This window comes from Nannospalax galili, unplaced genomic scaffold, assembly GCF_000622305.1.
Source record: "Nannospalax galili isolate Female #2095 unplaced genomic scaffold, S.galili_v1.0 scaffold1013, whole genome shotgun sequence".
NCBI classification, from domain to species: Eukaryota; Metazoa; Chordata; class Mammalia; order Rodentia; family Spalacidae; genus Nannospalax; species Nannospalax galili.
The window spans coordinates 532,095-557,067 of NW_008333410.1; the positions used below are offsets into that span (position 1 = coordinate 532,095).

General features: G+C 43.2%; 1 long non-coding RNA gene across 4 annotated transcripts in view; it reads right to left on the reverse strand.

Moving 5' to 3' along the window:
* LOC115069470 overlaps positions 1 to 9,575 on the reverse strand; it is a 109,098-nt gene extending 99,523 nt beyond the window's left edge. For all 4 annotated transcript variants that reach the window (XR_003848736.1, XR_003848737.1, XR_003848738.1 and 1 more), the window contains exon 1: positions 9,471 to 9,575. This is a non-coding gene — a long non-coding RNA (uncharacterized LOC115069470). The remainder of the gene's footprint in view (positions 1 to 9,470) is intronic.
* Positions 9,576 to 24,973: the final 15,398 nt, after the last annotated feature.

The window sequence follows — 24,973 nt, forward strand, 5'->3', positions numbered from 1 at the left end:
GGTGCTGGGAACCAAACTCAAGTACTCTGCAAGAGCAGTACATGTTCTTAACTACTGAACCACCTCTCCAGGCCCCATTTTTCTTTTTTAAGCCATCCTAATAGGTATGCAGGGAAATCTCATTATGACCCAACTCACATTTCTATGATGTTAATTAAATTTAACATCTTTCTATTTGCTTAACTCCACTAATCTTTGGCTATAAAATACCTACTTATATACCCTTTGCCCATCACTTCACTTTACTGTCTAACTTTTATTGAATTTTTAGAGGTCTTTATATGTGTTAAGTAACCTTGTACTGGCTATACAGTTTACAAATGTTTTCTCTTGGGTCTGGGAAGATGACTCAGAGGTTAAGAGTAGTTGCTCTTGCAGAGGACCTGGGTTTGGTTCCCAGCACCCACATGGCAGCTAACAACCATCTGTAACTCCAGTTCCAAGGGATATGATGTCCTCTTCTGAGCTCTGTAATATCGCACACACAGGTGCACTTACATACACACAGGCATCACTCATACACACAAAATAAAAAATTTCGAAAATATTTTCTCTTGGTTTTCTCGTTTGTTTCCATATTCTTGCTTTCAAAGAGTAAGCACTCTATCTTTGAAGCATTATTTATTGATTTTTTTTTTACTTTGTATTGATTATGCTTTGTTTAGGACTCTTTGCTTAGGCCCTAGATCCTTAAGAGTGTCATTTGTGTTTTTCTAAAAGTTTTACAGTTTACATTTTAGTTAAATATATGATTATTTTCAATTATTTTTTCTTTATAAACAGTGAGGTTTGCATTCACATATCTTTTCTAGGAATGTCCAATTGTTTTAATTACACCTAATCAGAAGCCTAGTCTTCCTCTACTGAAGTGGTTTGGTGCCTTTGTTAAAACCCACTTGTACATGTTTGTATGGGTCTGTTTCTGCCCTCATTCCTGGTGTTCTAATCCATTCACCAGTACTGCACTCTACCAATTACTATAACTACATAGCAAAATATCATATCAAGTCATTCCTGTCATGTTATTCTTCTTTGTCAGGATTGTTTCAGCTACTTAAGAACTCATGCCTATCCATATAAACTATAGAATAAATTCATCTACATCTTTGAACAATCTTGCTGCTCTTGGGATTCAAATTGCATCATGTCTTTTGATCAGTCTAGGGAAAGCTTCATTGCTTCTAAGCTGGGGCTTCCAATCCATGAACATTGCAAGTCTTCACTTTTTTAGGTCAATAGCGTTTTGTTATCTAAAGCACACAAACCCTGTAGATGCTTTATTAAGTGCATACATAAGTATGTTGCTTTTTTCGAAAAAACGGTATGTAGTGTATTTTAAATTTCAGTTTCTGCATGCTTATTAAGTTTAGGGGGCTGAGGCTTTTGCTCTGGCCACCATATAAAAATAATCTGGGGACTGGAGAATGACTTATCAGTTAAGACTCTATATTGCTCTTGGAGAGGACCTGAGTTTGGTTCCCAGCACCCATGTCAGGTGACTCAAAACCACCTGTAAGTCCAGCTCCAGAGAATCCAGTGCCTTCTTCTAACCTCCCTGGGCAACCACACTCAGAGCGTCTGCACATTTCCTGCTCCCCGCCCCCAGACATACATGCATACACATAATTAAAAGTCTTTTTTAAATCTTTGAATTAAAAAAAAAAAAGCTATAAAAAATTCTGAGGCCCTTGGAATTGTTTCTTGTTATTGAAATGGGCCCCAAGCTTATGGGTAGCAATTAATCATTTTAGACTTTCAGTCCACTGGGCAATGCTGTCCCACAAAGATTCTTGTTTGTTTGGTTTTTGAGACAGGATTTCAGTGGAGGCCCAGCTGGCCTGCAACTTGCTGTGTAGACCAGGCTGTCCTCAGTCTCAGAGAGATCCACCGGTCTCTGCCTCCCAAGTGCTGGGATTAAAGCCGTGTGCCACCAGGTCAGGCTACAACAAAGATTCTTAATGCAAGCAGGTTGCAAGCAGATCCATTGAAAGTCATCTATGGTCTTCCAACTAACCAACTCCACACGGAGCCTATTGAAGCAAATGATTGAGAGAGTATCTGAGGTCAGGGTTTTATATGACTCCAATACTACTATGACATATTAGGAAGCCTAAAGTGTCCTAGCACACAATTAGGTGGTTCCAACCCTTGGAACCCACAATGAAGTACTAAGTGGTCTCAGAAGTTCTAACGCACACAAAAACCATCTTTCTCAGGCAAATGTGTGGCCAGAATGGTATTTGTCAGCAACCAGCCCAAAACAGCCCTGGAGAGTGCTGTTCCTGTCTATCTTCCCTTTCTTTCCAAGAGTTTCCTTTAAGAAATTAAACAGGACAAAATCCTCAGCTTCATTTCTCTCACCCAGTTCCCTAATTATGATTCAGAACCATATCTTTGTTTAAGGGTTTATGTAGATAAACCTCAATTTTGTCAATCTCAATTTTAGTCTAAGGAGTAGGATCAACTTCTAATTTTCAGTGTTAAATCCTATGCTCTGCTTTCTCTTGCAATGTTCTCAGGATGACGGAAGCAGGTTATGTCCCACGCTAGACCAGACACTGTCATCTACTAAATACCATCCCGGCAGCCGTGGCTCCTGGTACCACTGGCTCCATCTGAGACAGGTGATACTCAGCAAGTTCAGCTGCTTCCTCTGATGGTATCAAACACAAGGGAACAAGGCGTCCCCCACCAGCTCACTGTGTTCCCCACCCAGTTCTGAGGCAGCTGGACCACTCCTGGGAGAGCCTGGGGCTTCTCTGGTGAGACTTTGACTCAAAGAAAATTAATCCACATAGTTAAATTTTCATAACTATTTGAAACCCTAAGTAGCAAGATCTAATATTGCTACAGTTGATGAAACTGGCAACTTTTGCCACTCTCTGTTAATTAGAAAATAGTTTGTAGCCAAAGTAAAAACTCAGATGCCTGAGGGGCCAGACAGAAAATTTTAAATGAACAAAAAGGGCAGAAGGTAGCAGACTGAGGACAGCCTGTGATATACACTTTGCCTAAAGGCACCCAAATTTAAAAGCAAAATTTAAACTGTTGAAGATGGCTGGAAAAAAAAATACCAACTAAATTTGTGAAATGATTAGTAAGAAACCTTGAGATGATGGCTAAAAATGTGTAAAGGAAAAATTCAGATGTTGGATCAGAGCTCTGCAAAGATAACCAGATTTGACACCCATGAACTGGGGACTATCCATCAGGGAGCCTCAAAAAAGATGACTTAAGGACTCTCCTCAAGCAGTGTGAAGCACAAGCTTCCAGTACTGTCTGAGAGGCTGAATTCAAAGGATTGCCTGTTAATTCAAGCAAACAGACATTTATTAAAGTTACTTTTCTGAGAAACATATTTATGTGCGTTATAAACAAGAACACTTTTAACATTAAAAAATTTGAACTTTAAAAAATATGTAAGATGTTCAAGAAATGTAAACAGGAATTTTCATCTCATTTTCCATATGGTTATGTAAGCACCTTAAATATCAACACAGATCACAGACAAACCCATTTACATGCATAAGAATTTTCTAAATAAGAACAAATTAATTAAAAAATTGTTTCCAAAATTAAATGTTATGTTTTGGCAGCTAACATAACATTTGTTACAATAAAGACGGAAGGCTAATGTGTGCTGCATCTATGTAAAATGTCCACATAATTAAAGTTTCACATAAGCCACTTTAAAACATTCATATTTAACATACCCAGTAGATGCTTTTCTACAGGTTTCTGACTTTCTGTCTCTGAGGATACAGAAGGTACTTAGACATCCTGGTGGGACTCCTGTTAACATCATACACAGGAATAATTATTCAGAATTTCCTGTGAATATTTTCTTTGTTCTTCCTCAATACCTAGTTGTTTCTACAAATCTATAAACTCATGTTATGTGTTGGAGCCCCCCATCAAACTTGGTATTGCTTATCAACCCCCCATTGCCCGCTACCCCAACATTACCTATCACCTCAGCATTATCTATCACCCTTAACATTATATATCACTCACAGTATGCTAATAACATGAGTTATTACAAATACTTGTCATCTCAGTGTCTGTTCCTGAGATCTTTAATGAGAGTAGGTTCAGATCACACAACGAGTCATGTGGTAATGTCAACTAATTACAACTCTTCTAGGTTTTTGTTAAGCATTTTTTTTTTTGTCATTGCTGTTGTTTGCTTTTTTGAGGTAGAATCTATGTAACACAGACTAACTTTAAATTCATGATCCCCCTGTCTTAGCCTCCCAAGTGCTAGGATCACAAGTGAGCATCATCTTATCACCGTTTTCTTGGATTTTTAAAAAAATATATTTTATTATTTTTATGTGTATGAGTGTATTGCCTGCATGTAGGTAAGTGCACCCGTGTCATGCAAGAGGCTGTCGGATCCCCTGGAACTGGAGTTATGGACAGTTAGCTGCCATGTGGTTGCTGGGATTAGAACCCAGGGCTTCTGCAAGAACAGCCAGTGTTCTTAACCGCTGAGCCATCTCTCCAGCCCCTTTGTTGACTATTTTAAAAATAAAAATTATGTCTATGTGTCCATATTTCCATATAGCAGCCCCCCTCATGCTAGGGATAGAAGCCGCAGTCTCAAATACCCTAGCTAAGTGCTGTACTACTGAGCTATACTACCATAGACCAAAAAAGACTAGCATTTAGAGAAGTTTAAAAGGAAAAATGTATTATTTGCTTTTTAATTCAAGAAAGCATCTTATGTACATTAAGATTGAATTAAATTATCTACTTTTTATTTTTATTAAAAAATTTTTATTATTTTTACTTTATGTGTTTGAGTGCTGCATGTATGTAAGTGTACCCGTCTTGTGCAATGCCCACAGAGGTCAGATAGGGCATCGAATACCTTGGATCTGGAGTTAACAGATGGTCACCAGCCACCATGTGGATGCTGGGAATTGAACCCAGGTCCACCACAACATCCCAAATATCTACTTTTGTCTTCAATATCATGTATTTAAAATGTTTTTAACTTTGGTTAAAAAATTTAGTTTTTTCAGGGGGCTGGAGAGATGGCTCAGCGGTTAACACTGGCTGTTCTTGCAGAAGACTCAGGTTCGAATCCCGGCACCCACATGGCAGCTAACAACTGTCTATAACTCCAGTTCCAGGGGATCTGAAAACCTCTTCTGTCCTCCACCAGCATTGTGCAACCCAGGTGTACTTACCTACATGCAGGCAATACACACATACACATAAAATAATAAAAGAAAGCCGGGCGTGGTGGCACACACCTTTAATCCCAGCAGAGGCAGGCAGATCTCTGTGAGTTCAAGGCCAGCCTGGTCTACATAGTGAGTTCCAGGACAGCTGGGATACAGGGAGACCCTGTCTCAAAAAGACCAAAAAACAAAAAAAAAAATTAAAAAAAACACTTGTTTTTTTCTGACAAAATAAACTTTAAAGATTTGTTTTGAATAAACAACATGGACAAGAAAAAATAATGTGTGATATTAGTTTCCTAAATCCATAACAATGCACCACAAACAGGGTGGCTAAAAACAGCAAAGTGTGTGCTCTCTCCACATTCAGAAGTGTGACACCAAGTTGTCAGCAGGGAGGATCTGGTTCCCCAGGGAAAACCCGCCTGGACCTGGACCTGGACCTGGACCTGGATCTGGACCTTCTTTGGTTTCTGCAGATAGCTTCTTTCCTTCCTTCCACCTTCCCAGGGGTTTCTCTGTGGCATCATGAACACGCTTTCTTTCCTTATAAGCATGCCAATCATTGGAATCAAGGCCCATTTAGTAAGACTTCACTTAAGGTAGATGACATCTTTCCTCAGTAAGATCTTATTCACAGTTACCAAAAACAAGGACTTGAATCTACTTTGTGTGCGTTGGTGGGGGGAGTCACTACATATGGAGCTATACTAGATATTTAATACACTATCATACACAATATAAAATTAAGTGATGTACACATTTCTTCTTGTTAGATGGTTTTACAGATAGGGGGAGATAACTGACTTCAATGTTAAAGTGGCACTTTCTGAACAATAAAGATTTTAACATCCTACTTGGAAAAGGCATGTAACCTTTTCTAGTTCCAGCATGAAGTTCCAACCCCAGTAAACAACTCTGGTCCTTTTATCTTGATTCTAAGTGAACATTCTAATTAGAACCAAACCTTAGGATTACTTTTTTTTTTTTATTAATTGCATTATAAGGGGAGTATTCTTCCTTCTGGGTTTTATCTCTCTGCTATAAATTGTGTTGTTACCTCCCATCATGCCCCTTACATGATCAATTATTTTTCAATGTTTCCCAGACAGCATTGGGGCCATGAATAATTGGAGATGCCCCTGATAGATTGAGGGGTGGGTGTCTTTCCTCTTCTCTTACAAAGTTGGGTCTCATTGCCTCTGCAAACACTGCTAGAAAATATTCCTTCAATTCATTCTGGGAGTCTTTGGAATGCTAGGTAAAAAGCTATGGAAAAGACAAAGGAATTCTCAATACATGAATTTCTAGCTTGTTTTTAGCTATTTTTCTTTTAATATTTTATCAAAGCAGAGAGTCGTTTTCACTAATTGACATGAAGCCCTTTTATCCCTATGTGATATTCCTACTGCTCACTGTTAGCCACCTCTACCATGAAAACAAAGATACTGACATTTTAGGGAACACACTTCTTAGACACCCTTGAGTTCAACACAAAAGATAGGTTGAACTCACAAATCCCAGACACACTCAGAAATCTATATAAATTCATTTTTACATTTTTTTTCTTTTTTGACACAGTCTCATTATGTAGACCAAGCTAGTCTGGAACTCACAGAGATCTGCCTGCCTCTGCCTTCCGAGTGCTGTGCACCACCGTGCTCAGCTTATTTTCACTTTTAATCATGGTCTGATTTAGGTAGAAAGATTTGTCTGTGGGCATTAGCTTTCCTCTCTAACAGCTTTTTTAATTTGTGTCAGTACCTGGTGAAGATGGTATATCTTCTATACCTTCTATACCTTCCAAAACACACAGATGAGCACTTGCTAGGAAGCACTTGTAAAGTTTTGTGGATCTACAGGATGTTGTCCCAGCTGCGATGACAGAGATGGAGCTGACAACAAACGTCAGCAGTGTCATTGTTCTAGTCTGCTTGAAACCCCAGCAGTACATTCCCAAGCCGCTCTATTAATGGAGATATATTGTCTGCCTGAGAATTCCCTGTCAACCTGCTAGGTAAATAAAAGATAGGTGAACCATCAGAAGCAGAGCTCACAAGTGGAGCCAGACCTCCCTCCTCTTGAAAGGGAGAGCCAGCTGTTTACCGCGCTAATTTGAAACAAAATGAAAATGTATGTTTTTCATCTTTGTGGAATAAAAGTTTCAAACACAGGTTGAAAATTGGCTTGAGAACAGACTGTTCATTTTTGAAAGAGATATTTAGTGGTCTGGTGGTTGTGTGACAAATGGATCCAGGCCCTGACGCAAGACAAATGTCTGTTGGAACCTTACATATTGCCTCTAAATTGAACTCAAACCACGAAGTAACATTTGAATCATCTAGCTGGGTTAGCTGGAATGTGTCAAGATCAGAATAGACTAGAATTTTTTATAGCTGGAGATTCATAATTGCAGCTACTAATTCTCAGGCTGGACCCAGGGAGTTTGGTGCGGTGAGCAAAGCCATGTGGTTCAGAGGCCCCAGGGCTCCAGTACAGATTTCAGCTGAGCTCCAGCTTACCCTAGGACCCCCATGTCTAACAGATAGTTCAGCCCGAAGGCCTATGGTCTAATTGTGCCCTCTACCACTGCCACAGACACTCGAGACATTTTTGGTTCTCACAACTAAGATGTTAGTTACTTTAAGAATCTTCTGGGTAGAGACCCAGAAAGCTGCATCCTACAGTGCATACGGCAGGCTCACAAAATATAGGATGCCTGAGCCCCAAAGGCTGGCAGTACCAAACTGGAGAAACCCAACTACACAGCAATGGTTCATTCATGTACATGTGTGTCAGTATCACCTGGGAAGCTAAGAAAGCACACAGAAGCCCAGGCTTAGAGATGGGAAGACCTTGGCTTTTGTAGATATATACCAGGTCTCTGGGTGATTCTCACTGATTTTTGATAACTCACTATAGGATACTGTGTGTGGTAGTTGGACTCAGACCATTAAAGCGTTTGGGGAGATCACCTTCACATTTGCTCTTGATCTCCTGCATGGCGAAGAAATCGATCTTGTAACAATCATTATTAGGGCTGGATGTGGTGGTGCATGTCTTTAATCCTAGAACTCAGGAGGAAGAGGCAGGAGTTCCAGGCCAGCCAGGGCTACATAGCTGTGGGGCTGAGGGAGCCTTGTGCTCATTGTCCTAGAGTCCAGGTCCTTCCCAGAAGCAAAGAAAGAATTCAATGCCCAGGGATAAAGACTCAGAAAAGGCTGAAAACAAGCATATATTGAGGCAGACAATAAAGAGCTAAACACACCCTGTGGGGAAAGGTGGGGTCTTCAGAGCTGGTAGAACACCAAGTGACTTCAGGGCTGGTTCTTTTATAGGGTCCCCAGGTCTTTCTCTCCTTTGATCCTCTCTTCCCACACTTCATCTTTTGGTCCAGGTGGCTCTGGCCAAGATAGAGATAACTAAAGCAGATGTTCTAGTCTGACGGATAGCCTTGTCAGGCCTTGTTTTTACACATTCCAACAGTTAAGTGGGAATGTTATCTCCTTCTGACCTTTGCCCAGTCTACCTTTAGCAAACTCCTAACAAGACCTTGTCTGCCCTCAGCTAACTCCTAAGGAGACCCTGGCTCAAAAACAACAAAAATCCCAAAACATCAACAACAAATGACTACAGGAATACTAGTGAATCTCTGCTGTCCTATGTGGGTACATGAAATATTTTGATACTTTGCAAGATCTTAGGGTCAGAAAATTACCTGCAAATCACATTCCCAGGATTTATTATGGTTTCCTTTAATCACCGTATCAATGCATCCAGGGTCCTCTGTGATCTCAGGTGTTTTACATCTAATACTTTTAAGACTACTGATTCTCTAGATTTAATTTCTTAAATAAATCACACAGGGATCTTGTTGTATAAATTTTGATCATATTGCCCTGTACTTCTATCTCTGAGTTCGTGACAGGCTCCTAGGCAAAGCAGTTGCCTGGCCCCGAGACCACAGTTGGGAGTAGAGGGGACCCAGGACCTCAATTTCCCCAAGAGCCTCAGTGCCATGTAGCTGAAATATATACACTGTCAAAATGAGATTCCAGTGAAGAGGAAAAACAACCACAAAATCACTGCAACTTTCATTTTGTTGGTGTCAACATTATAGAACATCCTTCTACATAAATGGACTAATGTTTTCTAAAACAGCATTAAGAGACAGTGAGAACACGGGAAGAAAATCTCGCAGGGAATCTTAGTCCCGTTAGGCTACTAGACCAACGTACTGTAGACAACAGTCATATGTAAATAGAGGAAGTCATGGCTGACCTGATCCGAAGGCCAAGAAATCCCAGATCAGGTTCAGAGTCTGGTAGGCATGTTCTGGGTCAAAGTAGATATCCTGTGAAGTCCACAAAGAGGGGAAGACTTTTATAATGACACCGCCTATCAGGAGGGCCGAGCTTAGAAGGCCTGATTTCTTCTTAGAGGCCCACCCTTCAATACCACAACTATGAAGGTTAGGATCTGGACTTAACCCAATTGGAGCGCAAACATTCAGACCACAACAGAGGCTTTAATGTTGGGAGGCCACTATCATTCAAAAAGCCACAGACCAGGAGTTTACTTCCGCTGGAACTGCCAGGGGCTAGATCAACAGCCTTGGGGTCATGCAGTACAAAATTTAAGGGCACCTGGGAGTCTCTGGGTTGCATTTCCTTCTAACTTCGCTAGCCCTCCCTGACACTTGGGACCCAGTGCCAACTTCCTCCAGCTGCAATAAAACAGCTTGTGTGCTGCAACAATCTTGATTTGTGTGTGTACAAATTTCCCGATTTTTTTACGTTTCCAAAACAATGAGCTGGGTGTGGGTGGCCGACGCCTTAATCCTGGCACTCTGGAGACAGGCGCAGGCAGATCTCTGTAAAATGTAATTCAGCCTGGTCTAATTAGTGAGTTTCAGGGTAGCTGGGACTACAGGGAGATCCTGTCTCAGAACCTAACAGAACCAAACCCGAACCAAACCAATACAAACCCTTCCTCCCCCAAAACCTTCATGTGGAAAACAATAGGGTTATTGGAGCACCAGTTTGCAATCTTTGGCTTACAAAGCTAAGATCCTAGATCAGCAGTCAAGTCTATCAGCTGGGAACATTCCTTTTCTTCCCTCCCTGCCTCCCTTTTATTTTGCGGGTAGGGTCTTGCTCTATAGTGCAGGCAAACTTGGAACCATGTAGCCCAGGTTAGACTCCTAACTCAGCCTCTGGGAGTGCCCTGATTAGAGGCAAGAGCCACCAAACTCAGGAACTTGTTAGAAATGCAAACTGTTCACCCAGGCTCTGGAGATCTGAGTCAGATGCCCTAGGGGTAGGGCCCAGCAGGCTGAATAACCCTATGAGACACAGTTGCTAGCACACATCTGCCAACACTGATTGGATTTTTTTCAGATGTACCTGAGCAGTTCTTTCTTGCTGTAGAGCTTCTGTTTCTCTCGACCTTAGTGTAGGATCCAAGGTCTCCCTTCAGACTAGATATCTGAGGTGTAGGCTTGTTCTTGGCCTTTTTAGCTGTTGCTCTGGGCTATCATTTTCTGTCATAGCTCAATCCTGGAGTGTCTACAGTAGTTGGTATCATCCCTGCATTCTGCCTTCAGTCAGAACCTTTGGGACCAGAACAATTCAGCTCTTGTCCTCACTTTGCACCTGCTGCCATAAAAACAAACTCCTGGTAGTTAAGCAAATGGAGACCCCTGCCATGCAATGCTCTGTCTCCAAAGTCCACACTGGACCAATGACAGTCCCCACCTCCTAGTAAAGATGCAGGTACAGCTGGTAAATCACACTCCATTTTTGCCACCCTTCACCTGCCTTTCCTCTGCATGATGAAAGACAACATGGAAAGTGTACAAGGGCCAAACTGATGGACACCCCTTTACACTACTGTTGTATAGGACTGTCCTCCAACAGACGGATGCCATCTTCCTGAGCTCAGCTGTGCCTGCTTGCCTAAGATATCACAGCTGGGCTTGTTGACTATTCCTGGCCCTGCATGGAAGGAGGGACAGGGAGAGCCAGGAGACACACCTGGCTTGTTTGCGAGTCCAGCCACACCTCAACCTCACCTCATAAGCAATTCATCCATCCCTAATTGCACTTGACCTGGGGGAGGGGCTAGAGCATATAGACTGGGGAAGACTGGGGAGAGGTCTCTCAGGATTTCCTGCAGCTGTGGGGAAGCTATCATCTATGTTTCGGTGAAGAGTTTCTGATGCACCCTGATGCGGGGGTGGGGTGGGGTGGGTGGGCACTCGCACTCCTGTAAATAAACCCTCACCCATGGTTCTGTAAGTAAGCCCAATAAACTCATTGGCTTCCCAGAGTGCATTCTTTTGAAAACATATCTCAGTTTGTCCTTGGGACCAAGGGAGGAGAGGGTGGATGTTGTTTACATGACTCCTAAGGAATTTTAGCAATGCCTACTGAACTCAGCTAAGTTTACCGGGACCAAGTGGCAAGTTACAAGAGAGAATACCAGAGCAGGGCACACTATCGCTTGTGATATCCTTGCCAAAGCTGAATTATTAACCAAGCAGTCATTACACAAATCCAAACTGAGGAACATCTACAGATGTACTAGCCTGTCATCTTCAAGTGTGCCCAAGTCACACAAGTCAAAGGAAAGAGCTGCAGATTGAAGAACACCCGATGTGTGATTCTGAAACATTTGTCTCCACACCTTGTGTGATGTTTATGTAGGAAACGCTGTTCCTTATAGGAAACACGCTCCAAGTGTCTGGGTCATCCTATGTCATGTAAGCAACTTAATCCTTATAATACTCTTTCAGTTTTGTCCTAAGTTTGTGACTGCTTGAAATAAATTAATTCTAAGACAGATCCCAGCAAGTCTGTTCTCTGTAAAACTTTGGGCCTCTGGTCACCTTCTCACTAGTCTATGGCGGGACCTTTTCACTCATGTTCCCACTTCCTGTTGCAGTCAGAAATGTCCCATCTCCTTGCTGCTCATCACTAGTCTATCACACTTATTCCACACCCAAGTCTAAGTACAAGGTCAACCCCATCTTGTTTGGGCAGCCTTCTCATCACAGCAGCCCCCTCTCTCCCTTTTTCTGGTCAGGTGGATTGTCACCATCCCACAACCAATACAGCATTTTACTGTACTAAGATGTCTATTCCCTGTCCCCCATATATACCCTCTTGCAAGTTGGGTTCATTTCAGATACTTCTGGAAAGCCCTTCCTCATAGTAAATATGTAATGAAACTTATTTTCTGCTTGACCAGTGCCTGAAAAGATCTTCAATGTTATAAACTAAAGTCCTCCCTACAATTCATTTCTCTAGGAAAAACTCAGCACTTCTTCAATACAAAGGATGTCTCTGTCCAGGCTGGACTGGAAATTTAAAACATGATATTTAGGATTTAGGACATGAGCAAGAACTTTTAAGTCTAAAAAAAAAAAAAAATCTCAGCTGGAGCAGGAATGTTTAAAAATAAACTGCTTTAGGGGCTGGGGAGATGGCTCAGTTGGTAAAGTGCCTGCTACAAAAATGAGGACCCAATCCTGAGCACCCTCATAAAAAAGCCAAGTGTACTGTTGGGTATATTAGGGTATGCCTTTAATCCCATCATTGGAGACATGGAGGCAGGCAGATTTGTATGAGTTTGAAGCCAGTCTGGTCTATATAGTGAGTTTCTGGCCAGCCAGGGCTACACAGTAAGACCCTGTCTCAAAAGAGACAGGGTGCCCATCTGTAATGGTACCACTAAGGGCTGGGCAGAGACAAGGTAGCTCCCAGACTTGGCTGGCCAGACACTCTAGATTATCGAGCAGCAGTTTCAGTGCAAGACCCTGTCTCAAAAGATAAGGCAGAGAGTGATTGAGGAAGACAGCTGTTAGGGTTCCAAACAGCAGCAGCTTCCCCCCTCCCCAACAGGGACCTACAGACTTTGGAGCTTGAAAAAGGGAACTTAGCTGATAAGCACCTTGACCTTTGAAGTCAAGGGAAACAAACTCTGCTGAGAAGCAGCCTGCCTTTCCTCTGATCTCCAAAGACAAGATAAGCAGATTCTACCTGTTAACCAGAGATTTTAGAAGCTGTTTTTCTCTTATCTTAAGAGAGAAAAAGTAAACACTTCCCTTCTACACCCTAAAGCCCCCATATATAAAGTCCCAGCTCACAGCCCATGGGCCGACATCTTTCCCTGACATCTTTCCCTTCCCTGCCCTTCCCTGACATCTTTCCCTTCCCTTCCCTGACATCTTTCCCTTCCCCGAGGGAAAGGTGCCCTGTGCAAAATAAATCTGTATCCCACTGAGAATTCTATCTGTGCCTCGGTGCCTCCTCCATCCATCCGCTCATGCTCTCCACCGCACGCACGCTCTCTCCCAACTTTTACCTATCAACACCCAGCATTGACTTCTGATCTCCACACGCATGTGTACAACACATACACACAGCGTAAATAAACTGGTGCTTCTGTGAGTCGTGCATCTTTCAAGTCCCATATTTTTAAACCACCATTAGTTTGGGACAGTGTGCCGAGCAAATAAGGAACCCAGGAGGTAGCAGAACTAAAGAATTCAGTCCACAGGGTCTGCTCCTTCTGGAGTATTAATTAGATGCAGTTCTTTACGTCAGAATAGACAAACACTCATGTCTGCTGACTCATAAAGATGCTGTCTTTTTAAAGTATCTTGTCTTTAAGCTAAAAAAGTCATCCTTTGGCTAAAAAAATCAAGATAAAAGTAGGTGGGGTTGTATAGGCGGGGTAAGAAGAATCTCTGTCTACAACACCTGTGTACACTTCCTCTGGGGCACTAATTACATAATTGCATGTCCAATTGCATTTCCAAAGATTGCAATTTTCCATTTTGTGCCTTCAAACTATGCTTTGATGTAAGAAGAGGAAGTAGCTGGCACTGGGTGCATGTCTTTCTCTCTCTTTTTGTGGATGTACTCGCTCAACCCAAATTTGGAAATATGGCCTTCGGTGGCTCATTTTTGTATGATTGGTGCATAATGATACTCATCAGTAGTTTATTGCTATGTAATCAAAACTACTCAAGATCTCAATGCTGCACTAATATTAACTTCAACCATTTACTATTTTAATGAAGTGAGTGTTGATATAAACATTTGCATATTTATTTGTCAATACAAACAGATTTGATGTTGGGAGTAATAAGGTCATTAAAAGTAATCACATATTTACATTTTTAATCCCATTTCCCTCCACCCTTTGCTCCCATTCCTCTCTTCTTACAGCACTCAATAAGTGAACAGGGAATGTGGAAGCCATAGTACAAGGCTACCATGGGATTTTTGAAAAGGTAAAATCTCTGTCATTGTCATGGGGGAATCTACTAGCAGGTACCAATTCTACACAGTAACTTCACTTCCTATAGGCAAGTTCCTGCAGGGTGCTCAGAGGCTACTGAGCTGAGCTGTGATTTGTTTCAGGAGAACTGGAAGTGGGTTTGTTTAATGCCATTTTGTGAGTCCCGGTGAGACCAAAAAAGAAATGAAATTGACACTGGCCTTCACAAAGGCTCAGGCTAAATCTCAAGCTATCTGTATACCTGCTCTGCCCAGTTCCTGTGCATGCTCACTGTCCTCACAGTCAGTCAGCCCAGGTGGAGGTCAAGCAGACATGACTTTGGAAGACTGAGTGGAAGAAGGGAGATAGGAGCAAAGAGAAACCCAGAACCTCTTCCTTGAATCCAGATGCCAAGAGTCAGAGAAAGAAGAACTGTGGGAGATGCTTTGCCTAGAAGTCTTATACAGAAAATCACCCGAGGCTAATTAATTGCTCACGGTCCTCAGACACTCTGGAGTCTTCCTCAAAAGCTTTTTGGGCTCACTTGATAAAATGCTTGCTGAATAAACATGAGGACATGAATTGGATCACCAGAATCCCTATTAAAAAGCTGGGTGCAATGGTATGTTCTTGTAATCCCAGCACTGGGGAGGTAGAGACAGCAGAGTTCCTGGGGCTTGGTGGCCAGCCAGCCTAGCCTACTTAGTGAGCTCCAGGCCAGTGAGAGGCTGACTTATCTCAAAAATACAAGGTGGACAGAGCTTAAGGAATGACACCAAAACTTGACCTCTGGCCCCTATACACATACATACTTGCACATGAACATGCACCCTCTACCCACTCCCACATTCCTCTTGGTATTGTGTTTTGTCAAACTAATACAAGGGATTCAGCTACCAGTTAGGAATAAGATTAGTATTCCAAAGTCCTTGTATGACATGTATTTAACTCTCACTCAGCACCCATTCCTTGTGTGTCCTCCACCTCCATCACTTTGGCTGTAGTTTTTGAGAACTATCATGTCTGAGTGGACATGTTATTTGTCAAGCAGTCAGTCAATATGTCTACCCTTCCTTCTCCAACAACAGGATTGTAACCCAAGGCCAATCCTGGCCTTTCTTCCTCTTTCTTTTTCTCTTCCTCTGTATCTGTTTCTCTTTCTCTGTTCTTTGTCTCCCTCTCTGTCTTTCTTTCGGCCTTGAAGGTAGGTTGAAAAGGGAAGAAGTGATTTGTCCAGTGATCCTTACCTGGAGAAGATAGTATCTAGTCATCAGCAATGATCATCTGTCTGTCTTTCTTTCCTTTCTTTATTTCTCACTCTCTCCTTCTTTCCCTCTTCCTCTTTCTTTCCTTTTGCCTTGAAGGTAGACAAATCAATTCTGGCATCAATTTTGTGACCATAAGGGAAAGCCTACAGAATCACAGATACTCAGTTATTACATCATTCAGCCATTGAAACAAATCCAAGAACTGTCTTCTGTCAGACCTCTTGTTGCTGTAGGAATTAAACCTTATTAGTTTAAGCCAATGATAGACAAAAACTTCAGCTAAGGGGCAATGGCTCAGTCAGTAAAGTGCTTGCTGTGTAAGCATAAAGCCCAGAGTTTGATCTCTGTCACCCTATAAAAGCTGGGCATGTCACATTCCTGGACTCCTAGTGCTAGGGAGGTAGAGACTGGAAGATCCAGGGGTTCACTGGACAATCAGTGTCGCAGAGTCTGTGAACTCCAAGTTTAGTGAGAGGCACTGTTTAAAAAAAAATGATTATGGGGGCTGGAGAGATGGCTCAGTGGTTAAGAGCATTGGATGCTCTTGCAGAGGACCCTGGTTTGGTTCCCAGCACCCATATGGTAGCTAACAACCATCCATAGCTCCAGTTCCAGGGGATCCAGCACTCTCTTCTGACCTCCTTGGGCATTGCATGCACAGGTGCACTTACATACATGCAGGCAAAACACTCATACACATAAAACAAAAATAAATAAAATTTAAAGACATCTGACAGCAGTCTCTGGCCTCCACATGCATGAACACACACATGCACACATATGCACATACATACAAAAAAAGGAAGGAAAAAAAAAAAGAAACTTCAGCTGAGCGCATTTCAATTGGACTCTTCTCAATATACTGTTTTTCTGACATTGTTAGTTGGAATCTTTTTTATTTTTACAAGCACAGTGTATGAGTCTTTGTGGCTTAAGTATTGCAGCCAGAGCTGAAGCATTCCCTCCCTGATTATTCTTGATGTTGATTGAGGCTTTGGCTACATATAACAAGTCCTGATGGCTAACTCTTGGCTACTATTCAGCAGCATTCTTGGATCTGTGCTTCATGATGGGACTGGTGAAAAAAAATCCTGTCCCATGGTTTCTGCCTTTTTGTTATGGGTCAGAAAAGCCCTTCAAAAGCTCAAGTCAAGTAGATATGTGTTCAGGGAGGGTCTTTCCAAGCTGAGACTAGAAAATAGAGCTGGGAAGTGTATTTCCTATATGTTTCTGTACAGCAACTAGGGGACTCAGCAGCAGAAGTCTTGGTAGGAAGGGAGGCCACATGTTTGGGTGGAGTAGTGGAAGGAGAGACTGGAAGATCCACCCTTCCCCGCCTGCCTACGCTGTCTCTCCCAGCACTGCCCACAGTGTTCTGTAGGCTGAGGGTGAAGAAAATGCTGACTGACTACTCACTGACCCTTGACATGAACTTGTAAAACCAGCTTCAAGCAGGGAATCAAGCAGATTCAACTGTCAAACACTCTCTGACTCAGGAGTTGCGCCTTCCCCTGCCACCTGGGGGACTAAGTCTCCTCAGTTGCATTTCCCATTCCTAGTGATGGTGAATTTCAACTCTGAACTTGATTAGATTGAGAGACCCTAGGAGATCAGTAAGACACACTTCTAGGCATATCTCTAGGCATATGAGTTTTCAGAGCAGTTATGTAAGAGGTGCTATGACCTAATCAAAGGTTTAATCCATCGATTGAGTCAAATAGGCTGTTGCGAGGTGGTAGGGCTGTGGGAGAAAGTAGGTCACTGGGAGGTGAGTCTGCTGTATCTGGCCCTGGTCCCTTCCTGTACTACTCTTGGCTTTTGGACCACCATGAGGTGAGCAGCCTCCACACTCTACGATGGTGATAGTCACCTCAACCCCAAAGAAATGGAGCTGGCAACTGTGGGCCAAAACCTCCAGCACCATGAGCTAAAATAAGTTTTCCTTCTCCTTAGTTGCTGATCTCAGGAATTTTGTCAAAGTGACACAAAAGTGACTAACACATTTGTGACCCAAACCTGTCATCAGAGCAAGGTCCCCTCTGCCCCTGTTACTCTCAGCAGGGCTCCTTGGGACTTGGACTTGTTTTCACTGACCTCTTTTCCTGCTACTAGAGGTCTTGAATTGTTTTTCCTCCCTCCCTCCCTCCCTCCCTCCCTCCCTTCAATTGTTTTTGAGACAGGGTTTTCATGTAGCCCAGACTGGTCTCAAATTCTCTATGTAATGGAGGTTGCCTTTAACTCCTGATCCTCCTCCCTCTACTTCTTGAGTATTGAGATTACCCCATACACCACCACTTCAGGCTTGACCAGGGATCTTAACGGTTATTGATTCCCGATTTCTGTTGACCATGATAACAAAACTCAGTAACTCCTCTAAACTGAAACTGTTTTGCTTTTGAGCAGTGTATAGTATTTAGGAACACAGGTTCTGGAATTTGAACTGACATGAGACTTTGCTCTGTAATAATCATAATAATGAGCATAACAGTTGTAGGGAACACAAATGGGGCTGGGGCACAATGATACTCTAAGTGCTTTGCATATGTGGTCACACCTGACAGCTACCTGACACCTATTTCTAATATCTTTGAGCTTCAAAATATTCAGATGTAAAATGAGGACAAGAAGAGGATCACCCTCTCTTCTTGAGACAGGGTCTCCCTGTAGCCCCAGCTGCCCTGGAACTCACTATATAGATTAGGCTGGCCTTGACTTCGCAGAGATCCAGTTGCCTCTGTCTCCCGAGCACTGAGATTTAAGGCATGCCTGGTCTTCTAATTTATTAGATTCTTGTGGGGACCAAAAGATGTAACTAACACAGCCTGGTACCCAGTGAGTAGTTATTCAGTGCTAGTTTCTGAGATTTAAGGTGACAGATCTTGATCAGCTAAAAGCCACCTGAGATTCATACTTTAAAAAACACATTTTAGCTGGGCTTGGTGGTTCACACCTTTAATCCCAGCATGTGGGAGGCAGAGGTAGGTGGATCTCTGTGCAACTGAGGCCAGCCTGGTTTACATAGTGAGTTCTAGGCCAGCTGTGGCTACAGGGAGACCCTGCCTCAAAAAGACCAAATAAATAAATAAATAAATAAACTATTCGGTTAGACCTGCTCATTACCCACTCTGTCACAGTCTCAACACACGAACCACTGGCTAGCACAACAAGGATGCAAAACCAAGACTCAAGCCCTTGTAGCCATCTTTTTGCCTCTAGAAACATCTCTAATTCTTGTTGTGTTTGTCAGTTTCTTTTTTCTATTGCTATAACCAAAGACCTTAGGTAATTAATTTATAAAGACAAAAGATATTTTTGGCTCACAGTTCTGGGAGTTCCAGTTGATGACCAATGTCCCACTAATGAGGCAGCACATCACTGCAGGAGCACATGGCAAAGGAAGATTGCATCATAAGCTGAGAAGCAATAAAGAGGAGAGGGAGCCAGAGTCCCACAATCCTGTTTGGGGTATACCCCTCAGTAACCTAAGCACTTCCCACAAAATCCCACTTCTCAGAAGTCTCATCACCTTGCAGTAGAGCCATTCTGAGGACAGACCTTCAACATATGGTCCATTGAAGGGAACATTTCAGACCCAATTTTAGCACTAGTCTTTGTGGCAAGGTGGCTGGATCTTACAGGATTGACTTGACTGGCTAAAGGCCCACAATTGAATATTCTCTACCTTTGCTTGCCAAAGCAAGCTTATTTAGTGATTTAAAAATTATTTGGTCAAAGGCCCCAGGGAAATGATTTTCTGTAAAGTTGGAGGGAGCTGGGTTGAGATGGTGAGTTCTAACAGAAGATCCAGATATAAGGTGATTACTGAGTGCCAAGTCTACCCCCTCATCCCCTGGTTTTGTCTTGTTCTACACCCCTTTCCAGAAAACATCATCCCATTGTGGTAGCTTGAATGAAAAATGTCCCCCATAGGCTCAAGTATTTGAACACTTTGTCCCTAGTTGGTGGTGCTGTTTGAAGAGGTCATGGAACCTTTATGAGGTAGAGTCTTGCTGGAGGAAGTACGTCAGCGAGAGTTCACAGCCTCACCCCACTTGCAGTTCGTTCTCTCTGCTACATGTTTGTGGTTGAAGACATGATCTCTCAGCTTCTTGTTCCTGTTGTCCTTCTACTGCCTGTGGCCCTGCCTCCCTGCCACGATGGACTCATCCCTCTGGAACTGTAAGCCCAAAATAAACTCTGCCGTCTATAAGTTGTCATTGGTCATAGTGCTTTACCACAGCAACAGAAAAGTAACAATGCACCATTTTACTTTGGAAGAATATACATGACTTAATCAAGGATCCAGAGGTCCCATAATCACCTGGCTCTAATGATGCTCTAAAGCAGGCAGAGATCCAGCAGCTGTTCCCTGCCATGTGACACACTGTGGACCTCATCCCCCTGGTCTAAAATGGACGAGGCTTGGTGCCTGACTGCAATGCTGGTTCTAGCTGGGGAAGGATGTGCTTGAAGCAGTAGTGGACTTCTGACAAGCCCTTAGCAAAGCATTACCAAGGCAGAAGAAAGGAAGACATCTCAGAAATTCAGGGACAACACTCCTCTGAAGTTAAAACAAAACGCTGACACTTCAATTTTTCTGTATCTTTGGCATGCAATAGATAGATGCCCCCTACCCTGGTGGTCTTCAGGATCTCCAAGAGATACTTGGCATAAAATTTGACCCAGGGGTGTTAAGCAGCACAGTTGTATTTACCTGAATTCATAAAGATTGTTCTCACAGGGGACAGATGACAGCTGTTGGCTCTTGTTTTCTAGAATCTGTGCACCATCATAAACAACACGTCCTAAGGTTCCGGCCAGGCTCACTGGATGTGGATGGCCTCAGAGCCGAACCTGTAAATGTTTCACTTTATTCCACATACCTTTCCAGTCATTGTTTATTTTTCCTTGACAAAAATGAAAGTTTTCTCTTCCTTGCCAAGACTCTTACAAAGAAAGCTTTTGAAAAAAAAGTCCTTCTATAAAATTAGTTGAAACTCTCATAAAGAACTTTAAAATCAAGCTTAATTTATTAAATGTATCTTAGACAGCTAATTAACTGAAGGTGTGTGTGTGTGTGTGTGTGTGTGTGTGTGGTTCATGTGTGTGCACATCTGCATGGAGGCCGGAGATCAATATTGGGTGTCACTCTTCAGAAGCCATTTACCTTCTTTTTGAGACAAAGTTTCTCACTGGCCTAGAACTCACCAAGCAGCCTAGGCCACCCGACTAGCAAGTCCCAGGGATTCTCCTCCCTCTCCCTCTCCAGCCCTCTAAGTACAAGCCTGTGCTACCATGCCAGGCTTAAAAAGTGTGTTGTGGATCAAGCGCAGTTCATGTCAACACAGCACTTTTATCAGCTGAGCTATCTCCTCAACCCCAAAAAATCTTTTGCCTATTATTTGTGTGTGTATATGTGTGTGTGTGTGTGTCTGTGCATGCATGCACATGTATGTTGTGTGCCATTGCATTGCATGCATTTGGAGGTCACAGGACAACTTTGTGGAGTCAGTTCTCTCCTTTACCTTTATGTGGGCTCTAGGGATTGAAAACATGTCAGCAGGCTTGCATGACAAGTGCCTTTACCTACTGATCCTTTTCACTGGTCCCTAACTGAAAACATTTTAAATGAAGGGCTTACTAAAGGGAGCAAAACAGGAAAACGCACACTTTGGGGTGGTATTGATAACAGTGGAGAACTAGGGAATTAGAGAACTCATCCATACCTAGTTCCTAACCCCCAGTGTACATGCTCTCTCTCTCTCTGTCTCTGTCTCTCTCTCTCCCCCCCTGTCCTTCTCCCTCTTCCTTCTCTCCCTCCCTCCCCCTTCCCTCCTTCCCTCCCTCCCCCTTCCCTCCTTCCCTCCCTCCCCCTTCCCTCCTTCCCTCCCTCCCCCTTCCCTCCTTCCCTCCCTCCCCCTTCCCTCCTTCCCTCCCTCCCCCTTCCCTCCTTCCCTCCCTCCCCCTTCCCTCCTTCCCTCCTTCCCTCCTTCCCTCCTTCCCTCCCTCCCTCTTTCTCCTTCCCTTCCTCCCTCCTTCCCTTCCTCCCTCCTCCCCCTCTCTCTCTTTCTCCCTCCCTCCCTTCCTCCCTCTTTCCCTCCCTCCCTCCCTCTCTCCTTTTTCTCCCTCTCTTTCTCTCTTCCATTCTTTCCCTCTACCCAACTATCTGGGAAACAACAATACTTACCCAGCAGCATAACTATGTGTTTGGGCAGACTATGCATTGCACATTCTGGTTACGTGAACAAATGAATGAAAAAATATAGAAAGTCAAATTCTTTGCTCTTCTCCCCATCGCCAGTGCTGCGGGCACAGATATGAACTGCCATACCAACCATACCAAACTTCTTTAAGAGGGTGCTGGGGATCCCAACTCACGTCCGTGCTTGAGCAGCAAGCACTCCATATGCTGAGCCATCCCCCAGGCCCAGTCCTTCTTAAATATTTCTGAAGCATGGTAGATCTGGGAACAGGTTGTTCATTTATATTAACACCGTGATGAACGACTGATACTGGACAGCATGTATCTAACTAGACAAGTTATCACTGATGTTTGCAGCCACACTTTCTGGTGTTTCTGTACCCCGTCCAGAAGAGCTCTATTATCTGTCTCTGTCTGCAGAAACTTCTTTTGAGTTTCATCACCTGGGAGGCTCCATGACAGCTGCAGGACACACTTTGTGGAATTACTCTTAGGCTTTTACTGCCTAGCCTGGCAGATGGGGAGGAAGGAGATGAAAGACAAAGCCTTTAAATAGCATAGGGGCTGAGATGGCCAGAACCAAACCCAGATACCAGGGCTAGCCTTGCCTCTCCTCAAAGGATGGCCAATCGTGAATGGTATAGCCTTAGCATCATCAACAAAGCAGAGGTTTAGCTTCAAGTGAGAAAGTAAAAGAATATAAACAGGACAAACTAGGGAATTCATCAGAGAGAACCTCTTCATTTACTCTAGGAAATCCAATAATTAAGCCAATGTCCTCTCTATATTTAAATTTTTTCTTCAGGTTAAATTATATTAATGAATGTTTTTCTTTTTCTCATATCTCCACACAGTAAACAGGTCAACTCCTCTATGTCAAATATAACAAGATAACAGCAGTGGTTGATCTGGAAAGTAAGCTGACACAGAATTCATAATTCTCTTCAGGTATGTTTATTAGAATGAAAGAGCCTCAAGACCATGATTGGCGTTGAGGTGGGAGGGAGAGCACTACACAGAAAGAATACAATAGATAGAGATCTAAGCATGATGGGGCCTTAAAGGGAAGGAGAGGCTTCCCTTAAAAGCCTGGAGAGGGGCTTCATTCAGGCTATGGGATCCCACCTAAAAGTGCTGGCCTGTGTTCTAATGCTATACATTGCTGAAACTGTCACAGAACCTGTCATACAATAAAAACAAGAACAATGACAAGAAGTTTTACATAGGAAGAAGCAGTCTTAAAACCACTCTTTGGGCTGGAGAAACGGCTTAGTCAGTAAAATGCTTCCTGCAAAAGCATGAGATCTAAATTCAATCCCCAGGATCCATGTGAAAGCCCAATGTGGTGATATGTGTTTATAAGCCCAGCACTGGGAGGGCAGACACAGGCCAGCCAGCCTAGCTGAATCAGCAAACCCCAGGCCTCAATAAGAGGCCTTGTCTCAAAAATAAGGTGGATGATGGGGAGTGGCTGTGAAATGCTATCTTCTTGATATGACATGGCTGTTGCACTCATGAACTCACAGTAACTGCAGTTATCTGACAAGACCTGCACAAGATCAAGCCAGCCCAATTTCTGTCAGGGATAGGGAAGGTGCTCTCCAGGCTCCACCCCTTACTGAGGAGCTATAGATAGTTGATAGCTGCTGGAGGAGGGAAGATTATTCTTTTTTGAGTGACAACTGATAGGTTTCCCATGCTTCAGTGGATGGTTCCACACCCACAGACATATAGGCAGCACTATGTGGACTATTAGTGTTAGTATATATGAAATTAGTATATATTTCATTGTATACATGTATGAACACCTCAAAGTATAAAAAAATATATAAAAACAATAAGACGGATGACTTCTGAGGCATGACACCTAAGGCTAACCTCTGGCCTCCACAAACTTGTGCACACACACAACAATTAAAAAAGGAAAAAGCAAAGTCAACACTGTTAGGCACCATTGTATGTTCATTTTACAGAGGAAAGAACTGAAATTAGTTTGCATGTTTTAGAGAGTCACACAGGAAGTGAGATAATAAAACCAGAGCTGCTGGAGAAATAAAAACTGCAAGAGCATTGAGAAACAGCTGCTTATGCTTCCTTGTGGAAATCCTTGCACAAGGCCTTAGTCACCTAAGCTAGAGACCCCTGTGCATGGCCTGTGGTCACGTAGGCTAAAATTTGACCCCCCAGTGACAGAATGAGTCTGGAATGATGCTGACCTGCCTATAAGCGTTCTGAGTATCTGTGGTTCCGGGCTCAGGCTTTGTAGATAATTCCCCTGAGTTTGTGCTGGAATGAACAAAATCTTATGATTCTCCACTCTGCCTCCCGTACTTCTCTCAGGCGCCTGGATTCCCGAAACATTTTGGGTCTCTGACAGGGAAATCCTGCTGTGCAAGGGGGGAAGGGTTTGAGTTGTGGCCAGTTGCAAAGCTTGGCTGAGGCCTGGAAAGGCCTGAGGAAGACTGGAAGGCACTGCCTGACCAGTTGCCCATGAGCCAAAACTCTCCTAGCCATGGCCTGAACCATCAAACAGTTGTTCCACAGTGCAGATCTAACTGGGAGCATGGACCAATCCTCCAGGACTTCAGGAACTATTAGATGTCCAGGGGCATCTAGCTAGACAGACCTATAGACTTGGTGGAAGGGGAGCCTGATCAACTCTGAGCAATTTTCAAAATTGTCTCGGTTACAGCCTCATAGGGAGGTTTCTGTCTGGAGTTCTGTACAAAAGAAAGTGCAGTACATTTGGTGTGAGTGTGAGTGTGTGTGTGTGTGTGTGTGTGTGTGTGTGTGTGTCCATGGTTCTTGAGACTAAGGAGTCTGACTGTGTTGTAACCTGTGGTTCCATGGAGGAGGATGGTGTGTCATGCCTGTAATTCCAGCTATTTTGGAGACTGAGGCAGGAGGATCACTTGAGTCCAGGAGTTCTGGGCTATAGTGTGCCATGCTGATAGGGTATATGAACTAAGTTGGCATCAATATGGTGATCTCTGAAGAGCAAGGGACCACTAGATAGCCTAGGGAGG